This window comes from Pelodiscus sinensis, chromosome 9, assembly GCF_052426305.1.
Source record: "Pelodiscus sinensis isolate ZL-2025 chromosome 9, ASM5242630v1, whole genome shotgun sequence".
In the NCBI taxonomy this organism is placed as follows: Eukaryota; Metazoa; Chordata; order Testudines; family Trionychidae; genus Pelodiscus; species Pelodiscus sinensis.
The window spans coordinates 15,942,305-15,968,141 of NC_143060.1; the positions used below are offsets into that span (position 1 = coordinate 15,942,305).

Sequence of the window (25,837 nt, forward strand, 5' to 3'; positions counted from 1 at the left end):
TTCTAGGTCATCGGATTTTTTGTCTGTTTTAATTGCAACAAAAGATGTAGAGGTTAATTCTGCTCTCAGTGAAATCAACAGGAGTCTTACCACCAATTTCCATGGGAACAGGAGTTGAAACTTTGCACTAAAGAGAGAGGGGGGGAAAAAAAAAAAAAAAAAAAAAAATCAATCCTGGGGATCAGCCCCGACCTATATTGCAAAAGAAAATGATGCATAGCTAATATTAAATTAAACCTGTTAAATTTAACAGGTTTAATTTAAGGGCACAGGAGACATCTGTAAGAGGATCATTTCTTCTCTTGCTTCATTTTGCATTCTTGAGTTTGCACAGTCCAAAACTTTTTTTTTTGATAGAGAGAGAGAGAGAGCTTCTGCATTTAGATTTTATGTGACCTGTTTCAATCTGTGGCAGACAGTAGTGGCTACTTTATAACTCCACTAGGCACAAGGTTTTATATTAAGGCTTTTAACACAGCCTTAACAGTAATGACATAATGCATCATTTCATAGAGATTTCAAATCTCAAAACACTGTGCAAAAATGGCTAACTGTTGTTATTCCTATTTCAGAGATGGACGAATTTAGGAACAGCGAAACAAGTGACTTGCCTGAGAACTTTGAAAAAAATGAATCTCTTTTTACAGATGCAAAACTGAGTGAAAGAGAGAATAGCAAACTTCCCTAACTAGGAGGGATGAAGCTAATGTTATTCCAGTAGGGCATGAGACACTGTGGTGATGGTGGTTATAGAAGAATATGGATCAAAGAATATGGATAGAACAGAATGTAAAACTCCTGATTCTCAAAACACCACAGCCCTCATATGGGGGCCTCTGACAGGTAAGGAAATCAGACTAGCCTCCTTCCCCCAAGTTAGTGAGTGTCCATAAAAATGAAGTCAAGGGCTATGGCTGAACCTCAGCAAAAGACTTACTTTTTCTTCTGTATTTTACACAGGGGGAAAAAAAACAAAAAAACAAAAACACACCACAGATCTTCTGCCCCCAGTGCACCATTGTATATTGCCTACCTGGCCTACAAATCACCAGGCACCTATTCCAAGTGCTTGCTTGTTAGTGGCTGTAGTAGCCAGAAAAGGCTCAGAACTCAGCTTCCAGATAAATGAATCAAAAGGAAATTCACTTGTACTTCTTACTGGTTTGTGAGAGTTCACTGGATCTGATAAGGGATATTAAATGGCCTCCTTAGACTGACAGCACAGAAAAACGCTAATGGGAGTCCCAAATCATACTATTGATAATATAATGTACTTATAACACAGTAACATCTAGATGTCAGAACTGTGCCATGACCTATAGCTTTCTTCTCTCTGATATATGGGGAAAGTCCAGTTGCCTTTTAAGTCCCCCTTCTTTCTGTGCAGAGGTTCTCAACCTTTTTCCTTTCTGAGCCTCAACCCCCGCAACAAGCCACAGAGGGCATGTGAAGCTAGATTGCTCAGGGCTCAGCTTCAACTCTGAGCAGCAAGACTCAAGAGTTCAATCCCTGTCCCAGGCCTCACCAAAACCTGAGACCTGCTCGGGGTACCAGATCCCTGTTTAAGAACCCCTGTGCTTGAGTTTCTCCTGACCTTACACTCATTTTTCCTGAACCTCCCTCCCATCCTCCACAGCACTCAAAGTACGAATTATCTTCAGTTCGTCTGTATGGTTATTAGCATTGAATACCAAGGAGTTGTGTTTAGGTTGCAGTTACTGTTCACTTGAAGTAGCAACTCTCTGCTGACAGACTGAGCAGTGACCAGAGACCAAAGGACCAGGAGACTAACACAGTATTATCCTGTGGATACTCTAGTTTGGGGATTAAACCTGTCCTTATCTATGTGTATGTGAAAAAGCCTAGATTATAACTGCCCATACTCTTCCTCCATAGATAAAATAAGACCTTTATTCTACTCAGCTATAAATAAAGTACTGGAGAATTATACCCATTACAAGGAAAAGGACAAGAATTTTGATTAACAGACCGTTAGGAGTAAATGGAGCCAAATGGGTACCTAATTTGCATGGCTTTTACACTACAGGGAGGCGCGCACACACACACACACTTCCCCGCCCCTCCCAAAAAAGGAGAGAAACAGCCGCAAGATAAAGATAAGAAGAATGAAAATGTTTCAGTGGAGCACCATTTTTATTCCCGGTATTTTCTTTTTTGCTTCAAGGGAGAGGTGAGATGTTCAGGATTCAAGAGTGAACATTTTTGCTTCAGTTGTTCCTCCAAAAGATAGTCTCCCAACTCTTATAATTCCTCCTTATTCTTCATTCTGAAGCATCCATATTAGGCTTGAATAGTTGGTCGAACACTTTAGAAAGAGTTACTTTTCCATTTGACGGACTCTTTCCTTTTTTATTCCTGACCAGCCCGTCAACTGTGAGTGCTCTCCCCCAAACAGCGTATTTGGATACTGAACAGCTGAAGTGGATTTTATTCCAAAGCCATCTCATATTTGTTGCGTGCCCCTCTCCCCTTCCCCCAGCATTGCACACAACACCCATGTCTCTGTGGAAAATGTATGTGGCTCGATGTTTAACACTGATTGATTTTCCAACCTATGCACTTCCCCCAACTTCTTCTATCACTTCATTCTGATTCGTTTTAATCTATGTGTCTGCAAAGCACCAAGAAAACTGCAGTGTCACTGCAAGCTTCCCTGCCAAGCTACTGTCAAATTCAACCTCATCCAAGAAAAGAACAAGGTCAATCTGTCTAATTCTGTTGTCTCTCTTCTGCTGGAGAAATAAGAATGAGAAGATGATGCCTAACTTCAAAACTGATTCTTTGGAATTAAATCATCACATACAGACTTTTCTTCCCAAGACATGTGTCCAAATCAAAACTCCACATCAAATGCCTTCAAACTATGGGGAAGTGTCTGAACTTTGTGCCAAAACCCCCATCTTACTCTTTAATCAATCTGTCCAGTAACCTGGAGAACAAAACCAAAATTTCTTAAGCTTATTCAGTATTTTCTCTCTCAAGTAAAAATTTGCTTATTCATGGATAGTAGCACCTTTTGTACGTTAGCACTTTTCTAAAATATCCAGAGAACATGCAAACAGACACTCTTTGGGAGAGAAAAGTATAGGAACAAAAATAGATAATTTATTAACTATTTTAAACAAGTCAACTGATTTTCCTTTAAGTAGAACAGAAGAAAGTGAAATTCCAGCTTCATTTAAAAAAAAAAAAAAAAACCACACCACACACCACCACGACGTGAGGAGTCCTGTTGCACCTTAGACTAAGAGACTAAAAGATTTATTTAGGCGTAAACTTTCATGGGTAAAACCCACTTCAGATGAAGTTTTACTCATGAAAGCTTATGCCAAAATAAATCTATTAGGCTTTAACATGCCATAGGGCTCCTTGTTTTTGCAGATACAGATAAACATGGCGCTCTCTCAGAGGTTTGGCTACCCTGCAGGGTTTTGTGCCCAAGAAGCTTTTTGCAGAAGAGATCTTCTGCAAAAAACTTCTTGTGCAAAAGCACATCCACACCTCAAAAGCGCATCACAAAAGTGATGTGCTTTTGTGCAAGAGAGCGTCCACACTGCATGGATGCTCTTGCACAAGAACGCTATGATGGCTATTAACGAAGTGGCCATCAGAATACCTGTGCTTTTTGTGATAGGTGCTTTTTGCGCAAGAAACCTGCGGAGCTTCTACACATGCCTTTTTGGGAAAGAGCTGTGGCGCAAAAAAGGAGTTATTCCTTGTGGGGAGAGGAATAACTACTGGCAAAAGCCCTCTGTCCTGTCAATTTACTGTATTTCTTTTGTGTGCAAACATGTGCTTGAGGCGTGGATGCTCTGCTGGTTTTTATGCAAAAACATTGCACAATCAACCACTGTTTTTGCACAAAAACCCTGTAGTATAGACATAGCCTGAGACTTGGCTCCATCGAAGTTGCGGCAAGAACTGGAGTCTTATTACAAACTATAATGGAGCCATGATTTCAACCTAGGTTTTTAGGAGGGATTTAAATATGGCCTAAGAAGGACCTTGTAGATGAGCTCACAGAAATCATCATGCATAAGGGGCTGCGCTGAAGAAGGCACAGAGGAGAATGAGCAATCGTAACAAAATTTATAAGCATTGTCTCTCTCTTAACAGGGACCACCAGATTTATGACGGGTTAACTACAATGCAAGCTTCCTTGTGAAGTATCAGTGAAACACGAGATTCAACAGTCATTTCTCTGCCAATGAGGACAGCTCTCTATACAGTGTTATGTCTGCAGTCTACTTGTAAGTGCCCCCCCTCATGCCCAGACCCCCGCACCTCAAGCCCCCTTATGCACACCTCCCCACTGAGAACCTGCACCCCCAGCCTGCTCCTATCCCCTCCCCCCGGCCAGACACCCTACCCCAGCCTGCTTCTTCCCCCCTGCCCATTCCTGCATCGTCCCTTGCTCCTTCACCCTCCCCCCAACCAGACACCCTACCCCCACCCCAGCATGCTCCTGCACCCTCCCTCCTGGCTAGACACCTTCCTTTGCTCTTGCCCCCTGGCCAGACACCCTACCCCCCATCCAGATCCTGCACCCCTATCCTTCTCACTGGTTGCTCTGTCCCACACACTGAACCTCCCCATTTATGCCCTAATCCCTAGGGAGGTCCACAAAATTCACTAACCTTGGAATCCCAGAAGAGTAAGTCTGGCCTGTGGGAAGCCCTGAACCTCAGTTCTCACTATCCTTCCCCCTGTGGGGTTGGAGTACCAAGAGTGAAGTGTCTCAGCTGGAGGCTACAACAATGAAGGTTGGGCATCTCTAGAGGTGGGGTTTTTTTTTTTGCACTTCTCATTTGTGTAGTCCCCAAACCATTTCTGTGGGTCAGTGCCTCCCAAAGAAAAGAAAAGAAAAAGAAAAAAAACCACCATTCTTCAGCCCTGCCCTAAAGAAAGACGACATGGGAACGGTGTGTTGGAGATAATTTAAGATTACATTTGGTACACTAACATGAGAAAGTTAAAGCACTTATTTCCTTTCTTAATTTAAAGTTAAACAGATTATTACTGGTTAAAATAAACCATTCTCCCTAGGTGTAGCACTAGCAAAATGGCTTGGGCGTAATTATAGAATTAACAGTGAATTTCCATTAGCAACTGCTGGTCCATGGAAAGGTTTGCATTGAGCCAGATGGATGATGGGCCAAAAGGTTTGAGAGCCACTGATTTATAGAATAGAGTGTCATTAAGATCTTGTCTTGACACTTAGCTGGATGATGCTAGAGATCTAGTTCTCATGGCTGATTCTGAACTCCTATTAAGGAATTCACCAACCTCAGACATAGTGAATGAAGAGGTCAGAAAATAGCAGAGAATTTCATCTTGCTTCAATGTGAGAAGCGGCCAAGTAGGCTGACAAGTTTTCTGTGCCTTTAGGGCAGGATCAAAGCTCATGGCTACACCAGTGTGCAGACCACCAGGTTAAATGGAGATTAGCAAAGATTTCAAGCATCATACCAGACAGGTCAGTGCATATATTCCTTGAAGCAATGCACTTGTTGGGTATTCCCAAGACAGTCAAGGAGAGCTTCCACTCTCTCATACGCTGAATTTTCACACAACTCAAGTCACCCCTACTTGTTTTCTGACCATCGGCTGGCACATTTCCCTTCCTGAACTATTCCCATATCTGTCTCATTTGCCTCATCACCAAGGAAAATTAAGGACTTTGGACTGTGATTCTGGTAGGGCTCTTACTGGTTCTGACACTGCAGAAGTATATCTTGCTCACAGCCAACTCCCCAAGACCAAACATCAGTTGGATGGGGCTCACAATTCAAAGGCTGTATAGCAAAGCTGTTTTTTGAGACTGCAGAACATTGTGATTTAACAATGATCTCTGGAAGTTCAGGCATTCGGTTACAAACGGGAGCTGAGATGGAGTCTGATCTGTCACACTAACAACACTCCATGCATCTGATGAAGTGGGTTTTGCCCACAAAAGCTTATGCCCAAATAAATCTGTTAGCCTTTAAGGCGCCACGAGACTCCTTGTTTATAGTAATAACAATTATGTAGCATACAGAAAAACTAGGATTGTGGCAAAGATACTGTTAGTTATCGGTCACAGGCACCATCAATTACAATCTAGGTCAGTCATGGACAACCTGCAGCCCATGCGGGTTGTATGTGGGGCCCATGAGACATTGTTTACTGTTGCCCATGTGCAGAGTTGCTTCATTCAACTGGTTTCCACCCACATAGCTTTTTAACCAACCAGTATTACTAAAGTGACACGTGCAAAGCAAGGACACGTGAGGTGATGTGTGTGTTGACGACAATATTCATGATGAGAGCTGTGCACTCCCTCTGCATACAGTTGACACACCCCACAAATTCTAGGTACACAAGCACCATTAACAAAACTATCCTATCCCGGGAGTCCACCTTGGTTATGACAGTCTTGAGGACCCCTGAGATGGAGGGTCACTTACACATCCCACTCACTAGCTGGGGTTGCCAATCGCTGATCTAGCTGAACTCTTTCAGAGTATCTGCACTGAGACACACTATGGATAGTCACAATGCCATTATAATGTTGGGTGTGCAACAAACAACCCCCAAATCCACCTCCTTTTCTGGTTATCTTGGAGTCCCACTATTTTTCTTATTTAAAGGCGCCCATAAGTTACTGTGTTTATACCATTTCTACAGTGCTTTTATCATACTGCTAGTCAAATGCATTGAGTGCTGCAGGATTCACAATCCATTTATCATGATATACAACAGGAAGTACCTGCAATCAGCTGCACAAACTTTTTTATAAATATATTCTGTATGAAATGGTATCTAGACAACGAGCTTGCCACTTTAGCTCCAGCAAACTGCACAATTAGTAGGCTGTCAAGTTAGACACATTTGGCATTAACTCCATTAATGTTGAGCCATTTAACTGACCTTTATTATACTGGCATTGGTAGTATATTCTCCTCAGAGTTCATTCATATCTTCCACTAATGTTAATGAGATTTAGGTGTTCACATAAGGAGTGGAATATATTCCTATATCTTAAAAAAAAAAAAGTCACCAACTACATTGCTTCCATAACATCCTTAACAGCTAGTCAGAAAGTTGCATTGAATTCTGAGAATCATTCAGAGGCCATCTGGGAATAAATGAAGGAGAAAGTGAAAGTTAGCAAGGCAACTGCTGAGCTAAAACAGATTAAATACAAAGAGAGTAGCAGAGATAGCAGAGGGAAGGGAAGGGGAGGAAACCTAAGCAGTAGGTACACTACATAATACATCAGACGTTGTGACTGGTAGATAAAGTGGGAGGAGACGCACCAGGAATCTTATCAGTACAAAGAAATGTTAATTCCACAAACTGATGTGTCAGAATTCCCTTTTGGGTAGGATGTGTGCATAGATATTGCTTTTTTAAACTCAGGAGATGTGAGCATGTCAACTGATTCTCCCCAGTAGAGGGAGGAACTGTACAAGTGATCATTGACTCTCTGGCATAGAGGGACAAAGACACCCTTCTACACCTCAGAGGGTACAAGCTGGTAATTCTGAACAGGAAGTTATAAATGGTATCAGCAATGTGAAATTTCTAGACAACAGTTATGAAATCCTTGGTGGTTACAAATTTCTCACATGGTGTAAAAATAAAATCAAAACTAAACATGTAGTAGATGTTTAATGGCAAGGAAAGGAAGTCCCTACAATGTGCTTATAGCTCTCTGATTGCATCCTTTAAAGCAAATACTGTTACCGCATTACAATATTTTTGGCTGCTTTTTCAGTGTTGCAATAAGTAAATCAAATTATTTGCTTGCACTTGAAATAACGCACCATAGGCAGTACAATCTGGAATAAATGCCTTAAATAAATTCTTTATATTGTACCTAACTGATGCATTTTTGTATAACCTGGAGTCAACAATAGGTTACATTCATGCTATGGAATGGATGGCAAATGTTTTAGTATTTTGCAATATGGAAAATTACAATTAACTACAAAATTTCAACTCAGGTAAGAAAAAAATGTGACCCTACAATTAAACTCTGAACTCTTTCCAGAGTCAGGATGACCTGACAGAATAAATTTTGGAGACATCAGTGACCTCTGTATCATGCTTCTAATTGGGAAAAGGTTCAAAACTAGACAACATGAACTTGTGTTGAGTAAGAAGACTTCAGTGAGGATGTGTCTAAACTATACCCCTCTGTCAGCAGAGGGATGCAAATTAGACGTAACGAAAGTGCAAATGAAGCGGGGATTTAAATATCCCACACTTCATTTGCATAATGTTGTCTGCCGCTTTTTTCCCCCCCGAAACTGGGCTTTTCAAAAAAGGCAGTTTAGATGGGGATTTAAATATCCCACACTTCATTTACATAATGTTGTCTGCCGCTTTTTTCCCCCCGAAACTGGGCTTTTATCAAAAAAAAAAAAAAAAAAAAAAAAAGGGCAGTTTAGATGGTGCATTTTTGACAGAAATGCCGCATTTTTAAAGATCCTGTACCCCTTCGAATGAGGGGTACAGGATCTTTAAAAATGCGGCATTTCTGTCAAAAATGCACCATCTAAACTGCCCTTTTTTTTTTTTTTTTGATGAAAAGCCCAGTTTCGGGGGGGAAAAAAGCGGCAGACAACATTATGCAAATGAAGTGTGGGATATTTAAATCCCCGCTTCATTTGCACTTTCGTTACGTCTAATTTACATCCCTCTGCCGGCAGAGGAGTGTAGTTTAGACATACGCAAAGAATAACTGGCTTCCCTCCATTACCAAGACACAGTAGGAATAGATCTCCCAGGACATTTTTAAATGGCATACATCTAGATTTTTTACATCTAGGGTCACGTCTACACTGGCAAATGAATGACACCCCTGTGAAAGACAAAAGTTTTGCTGAAAAGAAGTGCTGGTATGAACAGCTCTTTGTCAGCAGGAACACTCTAACACCCCTTGTGAAAACTTAAAAAACAACAAATAGTCTCTAAGGTGCTGCAAAACTAACAAAACATGTAGCTGGCACTATGAGCTTTCGTGGGCACAACCCACTTCTTCAGGTGAATGGAATTTAAGGGTTCAGCCCAGTTTAAAAAGAAAAAGCACAGGGGGGGAGGGGAGGGAAGCTGAGGGAAAAGAAAAAAAGGGGAGGGAGGAGAAATTGTCAATTAAAGCGTCCATGTTAAACTGGACACTCCCGCCCCCCTTATTTATTCTTGGATCTGGACTTTTGATGCTCCATTCATCTGAAGAAGTGGGTTGTACCCACGAAAGCTCATGATACCAGCTACACGTTTTGTTAGTCTTTAAGGTGCTGCTAGACTTCTCGTTGTTTAAGATGTTCCATGCTAAGCTGATAATGTGGGTACTAAGTATTCTTAAGTACCCTTTGTTTTGTTTTTTTGTCATTAGGATGTGGAATGTCCAGCCAATGTCTTTGTTCATACTTCTGTTGTAGGAATCAAATTTGTAAATAAAATTCAGTTCTGCAGCTTCCCCGATGAGCCGGCTTTTGAAATAATATAGGGACTTTGAGATCCGTTAATGAGTGCCCATGCAAGTTAAAAGGTCCTCAACAGGTTTCTGTGTTGCCTTTTCAGATATCTGATTTGTATCCATTTATCCTTTGTCGTAGAGACTGTCCAGTTTGGCCAAGATACATGGCAGGGGGGCATTGCTGGCACAGATCACATTAGTGGATGTGGAGCTGTACGAGCCTCTGATATGATGGTTTACAAGGTTAGGTCCTGTGATGATATCACCTGTATAGATGTGTGAACAGAGTTGGCATCAGGAGGTTTACAACCCCCTAACCTCAAACAAATGCTTCCAATAGCCATGCAGCACACCTCCACTCAACCAGGAACCGACCCCTTCAATCAGCCCAGTTCCAGACTAACAGCTACTGCTCTGAAGCCCCTTGTGAAAGTATTTTGGCAAGAAAAGAGCTGACAGCTGCTACACTGCTCAACTTTTAGCAACACAACTCTAGCAATACAGACATTTTGCTAAAAGTTGCATAGTATAGACAAAGCCTAAGTGACTAAGCAAATATGGGTTACACCGATAATGATCACACTCCGGCTAGGTCTACATTGCATCCCTCTTGCACGAAAGCCTATGTAAATGATGTGCAGATTAGCATATTGCTGCACTTTATTTGCATAATTGGGGGCATTTTTGCGCAAGAGGCTTTTGGGCAAGAGGCTTTCTTCCTGAAAAAATAAAGAGGAAGTAACCTGACAGCCATTCAATGGCTTATGCACAGTTATGTCTCTTGATGAAATCATAAGAGCTGAAATTTGCCGTTTTCTGAAGCCAAGTGATTACCAGAGACTCTCAGCTTTTATTTAAAAATTAAAAAGTGTACGTTTCCATTTCTCCTGGGAGAGATTGAAAATATGACCCAAGTGTTTCCTAAAGACTCAACCCGAAGAGGAGGAAAATATGAATCACCTTTTATAGTCACATGATTTGAGCCAATTTTGTGATTTTTATAATTTTGTATGATTTTTGGACAGATCAGACTGGCAATACTGTGAATCTCTGGGTCATCTTGAGGCCCCCAGTGCACATGGTCTATTAACATACCTTATCATGATGGGCACTAAATGATGGGCAGTAAATGACATCTTAGGGGGTCTATTAAGCAAACAAAGAAAGGACTAGTCAGGTATGAACTATATTGGGCCTGGCAGCAGTCCTCCCAAAGCTAGTGTGAGGTAACTTAGCACACATTGCAGGTATTATCTTGTGCAGCCCAGGTAAACTCTCTTCTGTGGACAGAGGACATTAGTCTCCAATGCTGTCATTCAAGCAGCTTTCACCAGCACCAAATTTTAAGAAAGCTTTACATAAATTTGGCTGAACCATTCTTCACATTTCCAACAGAGAGATAAGGTCAGATCTAGATGGATGTGGAAATACACAGCAAGATCGTTTACCAAGAACCATCACTTTCAGTCCAGCAAGCAAAACACTGCACTGTCAAACATGGTATGTCTACATTTGCACCCTCTTTCGAGAGAGGGATGCAAATGTAGACATTCGAAATTGCAAATGAAGTCGGGATTTAAATATCCCGTTGTCACGGGTCGCCCCCGTTGGTGACTGATGTGTTTGCCCCTATATGCCCGGGGCGGAGTGGGGGTCCAGGCCCACCCTCTCTCCGGACCCTGACCCAGGGCCCTAACGCTGAGCGTATCACGCTCTGCGGAAGCAGACGGGGTATGTTCCCCCAAACTCGCCTGCTCACGGGTTCCACAGCCCGCTCTGGGCCCAAGACACTCCGCCCCTCCCCCTTTACGGGTCGGGTTCGGCCCCTCCCGTACCTTCCCGCCGCGCTGCACCCTCGGCGTGCGCTTCCTTCACCCCTCCTGTCTGCCCGCGTTCCTCCGCCGTGCGCGGGTTGCTCCCCCTCCAGTCTCCTCCGGTCGCCCGTCTCCCTGCTCCGGGCCCCCTCCCCATGTCTTCCCCGGTCTCCCTTTTATGCCCCGTTTCCGGGGCGCCCTTCTCACTGCCACGCCCCAGCGCGGCCATGACGTCAGCGGCCGCCCCCGGCGCGCTCGTGACGTAGGCGCCCTCCTCAGGCGTCTGTCCGTGCCGCGGCGTAACGCTGGGCGGTTGCGCGCTCAGCGCGGCTGAGTCCGCTGCGCCGCTTTTCTGCTCCCCCACCCCGTCTGCCGCTAGCGGGGGGTGACTGGGTTGCCTCACCCCGTCACACCCGTGCTTCATTTGCATATTTGTGTTATGGCGCTATTTCAAAAGTGCTATTTCGAAAAAAGAAACACTGTCTAGACGTGATTTTTGGGAGAAAACCTTTCCTCTGAAATAACCTTATTCCTCCTACAACGAGGTTTACCAGTTATTTCGGAAGAAGTGTTTTCTTTCGAAATAACCACATCTGGACAGAATTTTTTTTTTTTTAAATAGTGCCATAACATGAATATGCAAATGAAGCATGGGATATTTAAATCCCAGCTTCATTTGCAATTTTGAATATCTACATTTGCATCCCTCTCTTGAAAGAGGGTGCAAGTGTAGACATACCCACAGACAGCAGTAGAAAGGCTTGTGTCATAAGAGGTACAATGTCATCTCTTGCCATCTTAAAGTAATACTGTCATTGTCCAAGAGCAGCTGCATTCATGGACATTCACTCTTGGTCTTCCAGCTCCCAAAGAAGTTGCCTTTCTAGGTGGAGACCAGCAACTCTCCCTTCTAACCAGGGTATTTTTGAGGTGCACAGTTCTCTGCCTTCACCATGTATTTTATGTTTGTAAACCAAAATCTTGCACCGGATTCCCATGCAGAACGTTCCTGAGTTTGACCTTCCATGGTCACCTTGGTCAGCTCTGAACCGAATCCAAACCAGCAATGGTACATGCTGGTAGCTAATGCACAAATGGAAAGGAAACAAGAATTCCCCTGCATGCGAGCCTGGCTCCTCCCCACAGAGCAAACATATCACAGCCTACTGCCCAATTCATAAATATGAAGACAGCATCACTGCAATAACTTCTGCTACTCTTGATGTGGCCATTTGGCTCAATCAACTTCAAGTGAAATTGTAGTTGCTGCTCCACACCAGTCATACAAAAGAAGATAAAAGTGTTATTCTCAGCACAAACAGGTTCCCTGCAGACATGCACCTGTTTTCAGAATGGTTAACAGGCGTAATATGGTTATATGTTACAAGGCACTGCATCACACTTCCTATGCAAGATGGCCTCTGAAAGCAAAATGCACTACAGAGAAAACATAATAAAAAAACCCCACAAACGCTAAAAAGAACATGGGTGCATGGTAATATGCTCACTGGACAGTAGCCCATGCCTAAAATGCACTTGGCAAGATAAGTCCTTCAACACCTTCACCCAAGGGGATTCTTGTGGTTACCAGATCATAGTTTTAGCACAAAACAATCACACTTTTTTTTAGGTCAATGGGTCTTTGACCACGAGTTCCAGAAGCAGGTAATTAGCATACAGTGGGTCTCTCCCCCAATGGTGTATATTCAACATGTTTAATAGAGGGGAGGATTTGCATTCCCCTGATCACCAGGTATTTCTCTAGGAAACCCACTTTACATATTGTTCCAAAAGTTCCTCATACCTTCCAAAGATGGAATTAGTCTTGTCTTCTTGATACTACAGTTAAGGAAAAGGGATTCAGTACTAATCCTTGTTATGTACAATAGCAACCCCTTTTTAAATAGGACCTTTCATCTCAAAGGTGCTTTACAGGAGAAATATGATCACTTCATCTACCAACAAAATTCAGTCTTCTTGGGAAGTGAAATGATAAGACTGCCTAACAGTCACAGAATCACTACACAAGAGTTTAGGGCAGACATTGAAAGATACCACGACCAACTGAAGCAGGACGGGTAATTTAGGTCATGACAATGTAACCTGGACTTTTGCCACAACATCTGCTCTTGCAAAAAAATGCTATAACAGTCACTGAAACAAGCTATGGTGCAGACATATATGTAGATGCAATTTACTCTAAAGGCCACTTAAGAATTAGGATTGGGGTTTGCCTTAGTGTATGACACTTGGCAATGATTACTCTGATGCATTCATTTCCAAATGGTCAATCTAACACCACACGTTCAAAGAACACTATATCTAATGTTACGTAACAAGAAAGTTGGGTGAGGGCCATTGTACATAATTTATACAAAAAAGGGAAGAGGAGAAAGTAATGCTTGTTGCTGGAGTTTTTTCAGACAAGTAGTTCAGGATGAAGATAGCTCCTGGTTACACAGTGGTGAAAGCCATGTATATCAGGAGAGCTCGATAGGGTGGAACGTACATGGATTAAAGCAACTTATTCAGAGGGAAAGCAAACCACTGACTCCATCCTTGACTCAAGCTTTCAAATAAGATGTAAAACATAATCCTGACCATTTGTTATTAAAAGTCCCATGGCACTTTTCGTGAGATTAAAAATGTTAACTAACATATCCTGGCCAATATCCAACTTGGATAATTACATTCCATGGCCTACATTCCCCCTATGACTTCAAATGAATTAGTTTTTCTTCAATTATTTTTTCCAAACCCCTCCTGTATAACACTGCAAGTCCAGAATGGTTACTCTGTTCTGCTCCCAAAGGTGCAAGAATTTCAGCAGTGGGCAATACCTGTATACAATCTGTATACATCTCCTGGAAGACAGACACTATGAACCAGATTCTGATGCCTTCATTCACATTGAGCAGTATTTTATTCTAGGAATAATCCCATTGATTTTGGAGGGAATTCTTGTAGACTCAAGTACAGTATAGCATGAATAAGTAACAGTATAGCATGAATAAGTAACAATTTGGCTTTGTATAAATGAAAAGTAACAGGCCGTATCCTCAGCTGGTGCAAACAGATGTAGTATCATGGAGTTTAATGGAGCTATCCTAATTTACACCATCCAGGGATATGGCCTACTAGGCATTATTAATCTATTTTGTCATCTCTAAATATAGGAGGTTGATCGTTACATGCGCTAATACAGAGGCACAACGAATGAGATACGGCTGTCAAATAATTTTGCTTACTTTTGATTGGCTTGCAAAATCATGTTATGAAATGTATAAACTAATTTTCTATTACTGTTTATTATACATACTACCATAATCTGAGCTGGCTAATATAGCAGCTGGAAAAAGGTGGCAAAAATCTACAGATAATACAAAACTAGTAAAGATAAAGTTCAAAGCAGACTCCAAGGAGATACAAAAAGAAAAAGAAATAATTACAAAACTGAGCAAGAAAATAGCAGATGAAATTCAATCGTGATAAATACAAAGCAATGAACATTGGAAGACATACCGGTAATTCGAACCACACATACAAAATAATCAGGCTTAAAAAAAAACTTGTTACTATTCAAGAAAGATCTTGGAGTCATAGTGGATAGTTCTTTGAAAACATCTTCAAGGTGAAATGGGAGACAAAAAGCTAACAGAATTTTAGGAACCATTAGGAGAGCGATAGATAATGAGAATAAATAGCATAATGACATTATATAAATCCCTGGTATAACAACACCTTTAATACTGCATGTGGTTCTGGTTACCCCATCTCAAAAATATAATGGAATTGGAAAAAGTATGGCGAAAGGCAACAAAAAGCAGCTAGAAGTATGGAACTTCTCCTCAGATGGAAGCCACTTAAAAAGACCGGGCGTTTTCATTTTGGAACAGAGATAACTATGGGAGTATAACAGAGTTCTATAAAAAGAAATCATGAATAGTGTAGAGAAAGTGAATGAGAAACTATTTTTACTCCTTTACTAGTTCTTCCTTTATATAGGAATTCTTTAAATTAATTTTTAGTGGGTTTAAAACAAAACACAACAACTTATAGTCAAGCCTGTAGAACTTCTTGTCTGAGGATACTGTGAAGGCCACAAATTAACTGGATTAAACACAGAACCAGATAAGTTCCTGGATGATAGGTCGGTCAATGGCTATTAGCTAAGATGGTCATGGATCAGCCCTATTTTCTGTTTCCCTAGCCTTTGACTACCAGAAGGCGGACATGGACAACAGAGGATGGATCACTCAATAGTTACTTTGCTCTGCTCATTCCCTCTGAAGCACCTGGTATTCCCTGCTGTTGGAAGGCAGAATACTGGGCTAGATGGACCACTGGTCTGACCCACTGTGATCATTCTTATAGTTGTGTGTAGCGCTGAAAGGCAGAACTGAACCTGGACCTCTGGAGTTTCATGCATGAGCCTCTACAGTTAGAATTACTCACATGCAAATTGATAGAAAATGAACATTACTACAGTTACTGAAGCCCTGGATTAAAGGTAAATAGTAAATATATTAATCAAATCTGGCTCACAGAGGTAACATTTCAACTCTCCGTCAGCTTGCTAGAACTTATCATTACATATATAAAATAAGAGCCCTTAGTATCACTCTGCAATAAATACCTGTCAAACAGATGTCACTCTGAGCAATGCCACCTTCCCCAATTATCACCCCTAATATCATTATCTCAGAGACACTAACCTACCCCCTTCACCCTCCCTCTGTTCTAAAATCAGATTTGTCAATTTTATATGTGTTCACTTTTTTTGATTGCATCCCTTTGGTATATATGGTCATGCCAATTTTCCTCCACAATTTGACCTGAGGAAGTGGGTCTGGCCCACAAAAGCTCATCACCTAATAAACCATCCTGTTAGTCTTTAAAGTGCTGCATAGTCCTGTCTTTTGTTTCAGCAAGACCAGACTAACACAGCTACAGCTCTATTACTCTCTAATCAATGAGAGGATCTTTTCTGAAAAGGTTTATGTGGAGCAATGTTTGGTTCACACAAGCATTTGACTGATCTGGCCACTTGGGACAAATTACATATATAGTCGAACTTAAGTGTCGCAGGACCTCAGCAGGTTGTTCATAACTCTGAACAAAAAGTTATGGTTGTTTTTTCAAAAGTTAGTTGAAATTAACTTCATGCAGGTTTGAAATGTAGTATGTAGAAGAAATACACTGCTTTTAACCATCTTAAGCGAAACAAGCACAGAAATAGTCACCCTGCTTGTCAATTTCTAAACTTTCCTTAAAAAAATAGTTTATATTTAAACACAGTACTCGTCTGCATTTGCCTTTTTTGCAGGAGTGGTGGTGGGCTGCCTCGGTTGCAGCCTGATGGCATCTTTCCAGTTCCAAATGAGGTGGACCAGTCAGTTTAGATCTCTGGTGTTCCTAACACTGAGGTTCTACTATAGGAGATTTCTGCTTCTTGTTTGGAACAAATTGGATTGTTCTGCTTCATCTCTACAGTTTTTACATTATTAAAATAAAGATTCATTTGTTTAAAAAAAAAAAAAAAAAAAAACCACCACCACCAATGAAATGAAAATACAAGCTGCAATTACAGAGAAGAAAACAAACTCCCTTCACCTCCACTCAAAAACAGAGTTTTAGCACTGAAGTTAATTGGCTTAGTCCTGCAACTGTTCTTTACACTTCAAAATTATGAAGTATGGATGTGGTATGAGATTGCTTAACTGCATGTACTTGCCTATATCATGACTGACTTCGATGCCACAGCCCAATGAAAGCACTAGCCACCATGCAGTTTGCCTCAGAATAAATCTTAATTAGCTCATAAATTGCTACTGCAATAATCCCTTTGGAATCTTTTCTTTCATTCCAAGTTTTCTTCTCTCCTCCCCCCCACCCCATTTTGTTACATTATAGAAACATAATAAAACAACATAGAGAAGAAAATGTTGTTATGTACCACTGTTCATCAGAAAATAGACACTACACTTCATTGACAATCAAGCATAGACATCACTGTCAACCTATTTTTAAAAAGGCTGTAGGACCTGTTGCACCAAAAAAAAGGGGGGGGGGAGTGGAGGGGGCAATATTTGTTTTTCTTTCACTTTAGACATGGGTTTTAGATATCTGCCTGGCATAAAAGCTCCAAGAAGCTTACACAACGTGGGGGAGGGCACGGGGACTTCAATTCAGCCTAGATTGTTTAAATCCAATGTTATTATTTCCCCCAGAATTACTTAAGTCTATTGAAGATGAAGCTGCAGTGTTGGAGGGTTATTTGCTCCAAGGACCTTTTTAATATGGCTGTATTGTAATACTGCAGTGCAAAAACCTCTCTAGTCATAAAGAGAAATTTATCTCAGAAGCAGAACTTGTGACCACTGAAAAATGCATTTGCTTCAATTTTCACTCATTTAATAATGGTGTTACTTAACAAGATCAGTTAAAATGACTGTCCTCAAAAGGCATAACACTGTAACCTCCTCTTCTGAGACTCCTAGGGCACTGAAGTAAAATTCATTTGTCTAAACCAAATAACCAAAGCAAGCAGTGGCATTACAAAGAGTATATTTAAAAAAGAGAAAAATCTTTCGTGACAGACAAGAAAATAGCTTCCTGCTTCCCACCCCCTTTGTTTTAAAACTAACTAAAATACATATTTCACTGCAGAAGGAAAATGAATTGTCCCTTTACAAGTGATAAAGCATTTGGCATCTCACTTTGATTTTTATCTTGAATTAAGGGGGGGGGGAAAAACCACTGAATCTGCACACATTAGGAAGGAGCTATTGAAGTCTGGGTGCATACTGTAGCACATTACTAGTCAAATCCCATATACTCATGCATAATTATTTTCCTACAAGGTTATGCCTAATTGGCCACTAACCCAATTGATTAATCATCTCAATTTTAAGGAGGCATCAAGAAGCAGTCTGAAAAGCAGCAAAATATTTATTTAGGTACAAATACAAAACCAATCTGTAACAGCTGGTTCTAGTTTCTCCTATTAGGATGTACACACATAGGTAGGCAGACAGAAAAAGAATGTTAGAGGGTCATTTAATCTGAAAATCAACAAGCCTGGTGTTCTGAAAACAGTCTCTAAAGTAAATTGTTAGTTTCCAGCAATGGAAGTGTTAGAGGAGCCTCTCTGTCATGTTCAAAATAATTTAAGCAGACATATAATTCTCATTTCCACCTAGGCATAATAAAATGCACATTTCCTTGAGTCTTAACCCTTATGGTACAAGGCAGGGCATAAATCCCATACATTCATACTTCAGTTTCCATCCAGGAATCAGTCCCCTGCACTGATTGCAAATTGCTGTGTGACAAACACCAGCGTTTTGACAGGTCTTTGAGTGAAAAACAAAACTTTGAGTTAAAGCCCATTTATTTCTCCCCCTTTAAAGTGAATAGGAACCAGGCACCCAAGTGCAATTGGCAAAGGCACTAATGAGAGGCTACATTATGCACACTGGTTAAAGCAAAGCCTTTCTGACCAGGACTTTTCTAGATCTCCCACCCCAACACACCCACCGGCAGCTTTTAGGTTTAAAAAGCAAAAAACCCTTTGGACATGTAGGGGCAGATCCACTGGCAGGATCTAAAAAGCAGGTTCTGTGGACTAGGATACTAACATACTGGAAGGTCCAGAAATAAATACAGGCAATTCAAGCACCTTGGAGGGAGGAGGGTGAAATATCACGATATGAAATTGGACACTGACAAGACACCGGAATCTGTCTAGACCGCCTCCCCTGAGCCCCCCGTTCCTTCTTTACTGCAATCAAACGAAACACCTTCTCCTACCTTGAACCAGTGCTGCTCCCTGATCAGCCCCCCACTCATCCTCTTGTGGCAGGAAAAAAGGCTCCCCCCTCGTGCTGTCAGTTCTTTCCCCCAGGGGGGCTCTGTGGGTCTGCCTGTGGGCAGTAGATCCCTGGAAACGAACGACTTGGCAATGGGTATCCCAGTGAGCAAATCCTCAGCAGTTTCAGTTCAGTGAAAGCACCTCAGTCACGGCAGCAGAAGCAACAGCAGCAGAGGCAGTGCTGGTACTCTGCAGGCCACATCGTTCATACCTTATACATCACTACCACATTTCTCCTAATACTGGAGCCCGACAGCATTTCAGCGCCTGGTGTCTAACGCGTGCACTTGGCTTTGCTGTGCCGGAACACATTTGTGCGAGTGCTCTTAATGATTCCCTGGGTCTCTGTCTCATCAGCAGACTATTTGTGGCTCAGCAGGCACAGCAAATAAACAGGCAACCACCTGGAGGGGGCACTTACACCCTTCATTAGGATATGCCACCTAAAGGTATCAAAAGTCACCTGAGGGGACCAGGTGAGCCTAATTCATCACACTGGAACAAATTCAGCACTCTCAGCGTTCCACTAAGTACAATGAGCTTTGCATGCAAAGGGAGAAACTGACCCTTACTGTGTCCAGAGCCTAAAATAGCTGGGGTAATACTGCTCACTTACAACACCCTGTATGTCCTACCCAGGACTCGTTATTAATCACTCTCTAGTCACACACTCTTCCATCTTGTTCCTTGCACCTGTATACAAGTGTTGCATAATTTTAATTCCTGTGTTCTGGGACATTCTGTGGCTTTACAGGGTATTTTCCACATCAGGAAAAGACAGTGTCACATGGTTTTGCTTTTAACCCTAGATTGATAATACCCTATCTAGTGCTCATCACCTTCCTTTCTCAGTGCCTTGCAAGAAGGCATAATGCCAGCAAAATGGAACAATTTATCTCACCCTTAACCTGGAGCATGTATTAAGAGGAATTTTTTTGTTCCCTTCCTCCAGCATTATCCATTGGCTTAATCCATTTCCCCACTGCCCTTTACACTCATACACCTTCCTCTACTCTCCACTCTTTCTTCTTCACCATTCTCACCCCCTCGCCAGAAAGCAGTAGTTATTGAGGGAAAGCTATGGAACAAAGATGGACTTTACATCACACATTTTCCTGAAAGTGGCAAGGTTAATGCAGATTAGAATGATGACCAAAGTGTTTTATTCCCCAGGGCCAGAGATGGAGGATGCAAAATCTTTTGTGACACACCCCCAGTTGGCCAGGCACTCTGTCCCCAGCTCAGGTTATCTGGAACCCTGATAAGGACTGACAAGCCTGCTATGGTCTTGGCTAACAAAACTGGGTCTTCTAGCTGAGGCAGTAGAGGTTCATGGTCTCAAAGTCAGAAATCCCAACTTCGATCCTTGTTGCCAGTGACCCAGAGGTAGGTGGGCATGGATTTAGATTTTACTGACAGTATCATGTTTTTTCTTCAGTCATTTCTGCTTAGCCATCTGATTGTGTTTCCTGCTCTCCCTGTGGTTTGGGGGCATGCTGGTCCCTTACTGTAACTACTAGTAAATCCATTCTGAGAAATGAAAGCGTCTGCAGCTGCAATACATTTCTGAGTTACTACTTATAGCACAGTCAGGCAGAACATTCCCTTTATCCACAACCTGTTTCTACATATTTCACTTAATAACTCTGACCTCAAGTAAATCCCACTTTTTCCATGTGTGGGGGGGAGGGGGGCTGGCAGGCAAAAATGGTTAAAAAAGGAAACTGATCAGGAGAGTACAAATTTCCTATTCTTCTTTCCATTCACACTCAAAAGTCTTGCTATAGGCTGAAACAAACAGTAAAATTAATCTCTGGTAGGATACAAACTGTTACCATAAATACACATGACTAAATGGTGAGCTTGAAAAGGGCACGACTAAGACATGCACATTGGAGATTTTTGCTAATTCTAGGAGATCACGCTTGTAATATGTAGAAAATGTGAGAATTAAACTGCTTTGTATATTTCTTGATCTTCAGAGCATGGCTGGTTGCTGAACCCCTTAGAAAAGAGAGAGAGAGAGAGAGAGCGTATGCATTAACCTTCCAGGAGGGGTTAATAGTGGGCACTGAATGCAGTGGATTATAACAGGGTTGTTAGCCTTATGTAACCATGAGCCAACACACGTGACCAAGGCCAGGAGAAAAAGGTTCCATCTCTTATCAGTACTCCTCTGTCACATATGTAATACAGGAGGAATAGCTCTTCCTGCTTTATAGACTTCTTGGATGCACACCTTAAGCCATCGTGACAATGGATGGCTCAGAGATCCTGTTACCCTTAACTGCTGACTGATAAAGGACAAATAAAGCTGTTGAATGTCTTATTGATTGTGTGTAATTGAGATATAACTTTATTGCCCTTCTCACATTGTGTTTATGCCATTCCATTACTTGTGGGTGCTTTGGATTAGGTCAGAATGGTGGTAGTGATATTTCCTGGATATAAATGTTAACTCAGAGGACAAAGACTTGATCTATGTTGACACCCACCAGGTCTTTGTGAAAGATACATTTCTTGAACATCTGTAAAAAGAATCTCCCAGTCAGATATCCTTTCTGCCAAAATTAGTGTCTAGAAGGGATAAGAAACATGAAATTGCACTTAAAGTCTCAAAAGAAGGGGTCCTTGTAGCTTAGAATACCCAAATTAGCTTCCTGCTGGAAAATCTATCAAATACTAAAGCAGTGGAATTAAATCAGAACTGTGGTCTTGTGGTTAAAACTGTGAATTAAGACTCCAAATATGTGGGTTTAGGTCCCAGTTCTAAGCCGCACTTTCCCCACTAGGATCCTTGGCAATGTGTTCTCTTTACCTCATTTCTACTGTGGGAATAATAATTATTTGCTGCCTTTAAGGCTGTTGTGAGGATAAATTCATGTGTATGTGGTGGGAGAGTTCAGATAGTATGACAATACGGTCATATAAACAGATGAATAAATGGTAGTTTTATGAGTATTTGGAGCAATACATTTTCGGTTCCTTTTACCAGGAACACTTGCAATACCAGACAGACAATTGTTTAGTATATTCAGATTCAAACCTAGGGAACAGGTATTTTAGATCCTGTACAATTTCAGATGTATGTTGACATCAATACTGAAATTTCAGCCAGGTTTCATTGTAGCTTAGCCCTGTGGATTTCCTTCCTTTCACTTTGCAAATCCTCCACTAACCCCTGCCAAATACCACCTCTAAATCTCTGTCTCAGGTCTATAGAATCAGCTTTAGTTAGGCCAAGTTTAGATGCACATTTAGGATCTGAACAAGAAAGGTGACATGAATAGGCAGGTGCATTTGCAAAAACGGTCATCAGTTATGCTTGTATATTGATGTCCCACAAACATGCCTTTGATACAGATTTGGAGGCGAGAGGTAGCCATAACCCCCAAAGCCACTGGTAGAGAGTAGTCAGTCACCAACAAGGAGAGTAATGAAATCTGATGTCCTTTAAACTTTTCTTCAAGGAAAGGGCTGCCGTATCTGCACAGCAGTTCACATGACACAGCTGGAGCTGATAGAGGAAACATCATGCCTAGGTTTGCAGATTCAGTTATGTCTTTAAGAGCACACTTTCAACTGCAGGTTTCACCATATCTTTCACCAGGGAAGCTATTGCTGCACTAACGCATCATTGCTTAACTCCCAAGTGACGGCAGACATACGAGGTGGGCCTTGTCTTATCTCCCTGATAATGCCTGGCAGTGATCGAAAGATGAGGAAAGGCTGCATAAAAGAAATGCTGGAAAAACTCAACCTACACAAAGCAGAGGGTGTTTCATTAGCAATGACTAAAGCTGAATGCAGGTTAAGTGAAACAAGTGGAAACATGCAGTGCTGCCCACCTCCCAGCCTAATGCCAACAGGTCAGTTCCCCAATGCCATGTCCATAACAGTCCCTCCAGAGAACAAAGGCCCACTGACTCCTGTTCCACAAAGATACAGCTACCCTGTTTTTATAAACACAAGAAACAAATAGACACCCAGGTCCCCAGCCCGTACCCCTTTTGGCATGTTCAAGTATGGCCAATTGTAATCAGCTTAATCTGTGGTATTGTCTTTGAAATGTTTGGTTTCCTCAACATGCAGTCATACCAGTAGTGACCTATCTGATGCCCTGTTACCTGTCTGTGTCCAGCAGATTAGCTTTCCTCCTTCCCTGTGGGGTTGGCCACCACCTGGCTCTGTGTCTCAGTGCTGAAATGACCTGTTTCCCTGAAGGCCCACAAATGCTTCCTGTTCCTTCTGGTCACTTGTCTCTTGTGTGGTAACCTTGCAGGGGCAGGCATTGCTTTTCCAAACTGCCATCCTGGCCCCGCCCATTCTCTGCCCCCAGAACACCTACTGTAGGCATACTGGGGGCAGAGTGTTGCTGTCCCCGAGCGCTCACCCTCCCCATGCTCTGGGGGCAGGGAGGCAGGAGCCACCCCACCTCCCCGTAGTGCTGGTGGAGGGGTGGCTTCACTACCATGGGGGCAGGGCTAGGGGCTTTCTCCCCTAGCCCTATCTTCACCCACCACCCATGTTTTTCATGATCTGTGCACCACTGCTCCCTCATGAACATCTGTAATCTGTTCCTTCTGGTGTCGCTCTAATTACTGGCGCCTCTCAGAAAGGTCTATCCTGGGACCAGTAAGTGCTTGGCTGACATGTCTAGTGACTGTGTTGCCAGATACTTGGCCACCTCTGGGCTGTGTCCCCATCCTTCTAGACCCCCTCAATGGCAAAAATGTTTTGGTTCTTCCTCCTATCAGTGCCTATGCTGGACTGAACTGTTCTGACAATCCTGTAATGGGGTCACAATGGGTCTGAGCCACAAGAAAAAACGTAGTATAACACTAAGGCAGGGGTGGGGAATTTTTTTTTCCTTTGGTTCAGGGGCCATTGACTCTCAGAAAAATCAGTTGGAAGCTGCGTACAAGAATTAAACAAACAAACCCTCACTGATGTGGCCCCTAACTGAGAAGAAACTCCCCACATTCCCTTCACACACCTGAGCCTAGAGGGGGCCCAGGATAATAGATTTTGTGTGCTCCATCCCGACAGGCAGGGGAGGGGTTGGAGTGCCAGTGCAGGTTCCCCAGTGCCAGATGTGGATCCCTGAGCTTCAGAGGCCAGATCCAGGCAAGTTAGGGACTGCATCTGGTCCCGGGGCCTTAGGTTCCTGACCCTTCGTCTAAGGCCATGTCTGCATCAAATAGTTTTCAGTGACACAGCCATATTGCTACAAGTGGGATAGTGTAGCCACTGTTTGCTGGCACTTTTGCCGACAAAATATTTCTATTCCCACCCCCCGCACCCCCGAGCACATTGGCTTTGTCTTCAGGAGAGTGCTCATGCTGACGCAGCATTGTTTACATGAGCACTTGCTGTGGCAAAACTTTTGGGGATGGGGACGTAGCATCTGTGAATGACAAAAACTGTCATTCAATTGCCAGTGTAGACATAGCCTTAGCTGTTTTTAACTGTTTGTTCTAATTAGTCCACAGGTGGGCAAAGAGCAGCCCCATGGCCAGACCCAGTCCTCCAGGGTTAGGTCCTGGTGGGCCCCCACCACTATATTTACCAGAGCCTCCAATTGCAGCTCCCATTAGCTTCCGATTAATGTTCCTAGCCAACAGGAGCTCCGGGAAGCAGAGTCCACGCCGCTTTCCGCCACTCCCATAGGTGGGAAATGGCAATCCGTAGCCAACAGGAGCTGCGATCACCAGTACCTGCAGAGGTGCAAGTAAAAATAGTGGTGATGGTGGCCCACCATGAGCTAGCCACGGTGAATCACTGCCATTTTATTGCCCACCCCTGCATTAGCCTGCAGTTATACTGGGGAGGAGATGTGGTGGTCAAAAACCCATTTGCATGCAAATCCTTGGGATTCTTCCAAGACAAATTGGTTGGTGATCGATGTCTAGAATCAGGGTCTAACAGCATTATGTGATGAGGGAGCAACAACAGCTGCCTGTAGTCTGAATGATTCTAGCCCATACCTACAACTCATCTTTCACTTGAAAATAAAGTTCTGTGCCTACCGGTACTTAACTTTTGTCTTCTAGCCAGCCACTGTTAGCATCGTTCTCCAGACTGCCTATTTAGATGTTTTTTCCCATAGCCTCTGATTTCCAGCAGCTTGGCTGCTGAAATGGGGACTGTGAATCTATTAACTTATTGCACTGTGTCCTGTCTCCCTTCCGCTCACTTGCTGGTGCTGGGTACATATGCCCTGCCCAGGATATCAGCTCACACCAGTTACCATCCTAACAATAGCTGATCTCTGGCTGGTAGCACTGCAGGCACGTCAATATGCAATGCAGTATCTATGGGCACCATGAAGGAGCAGGGACATGACTGTCTCTATGGTTTTACAGGCTGGTTGCACCCTTGCTGGGTAGGTATAGGAGTGCTGATGGAATCCCTCCACTCCAAATGCCATTTGTGTTGGGCACCCTGCTGATCTCTCTGACAGGGCTCTGCTACCATAAGCAGCCAGCTTCTCCTGCAAAAGAGCTGCACCCAGTCCTCTCTCTCAGGTGTCACATAGGTATGTCAGTGGCAGTCCTGGCTGGAAGTGCTTCAGGGCAGGGCCCTTTGTTAGGATCTAATTCATTGTGACAGATGCTTGCACTGCTGTTAGGGAACTGCCCAGCCCCATTCCATGTCCTGCCT

At 42.6% G+C, this 25,837-nt stretch overlaps 1 protein-coding gene across 1 annotated transcript in view; it reads right to left on the minus strand.

Moving 5' to 3' along the window:
* DAB1 (DAB adaptor protein 1) overlaps positions 1 to 19,426 on the minus strand; it is a 772,627-nt gene extending 753,201 nt beyond the window's left edge. The window contains exon 1 of the mRNA XM_014578749.4: positions 19,114 to 19,426. The gene's annotated coding sequence lies outside the window, so the exon portion shown is untranslated. The remainder of the gene's footprint in view (positions 1 to 19,113) is intronic.
* Between the last annotated feature and the right edge of the window lie 6,411 nt (positions 19,427 to 25,837).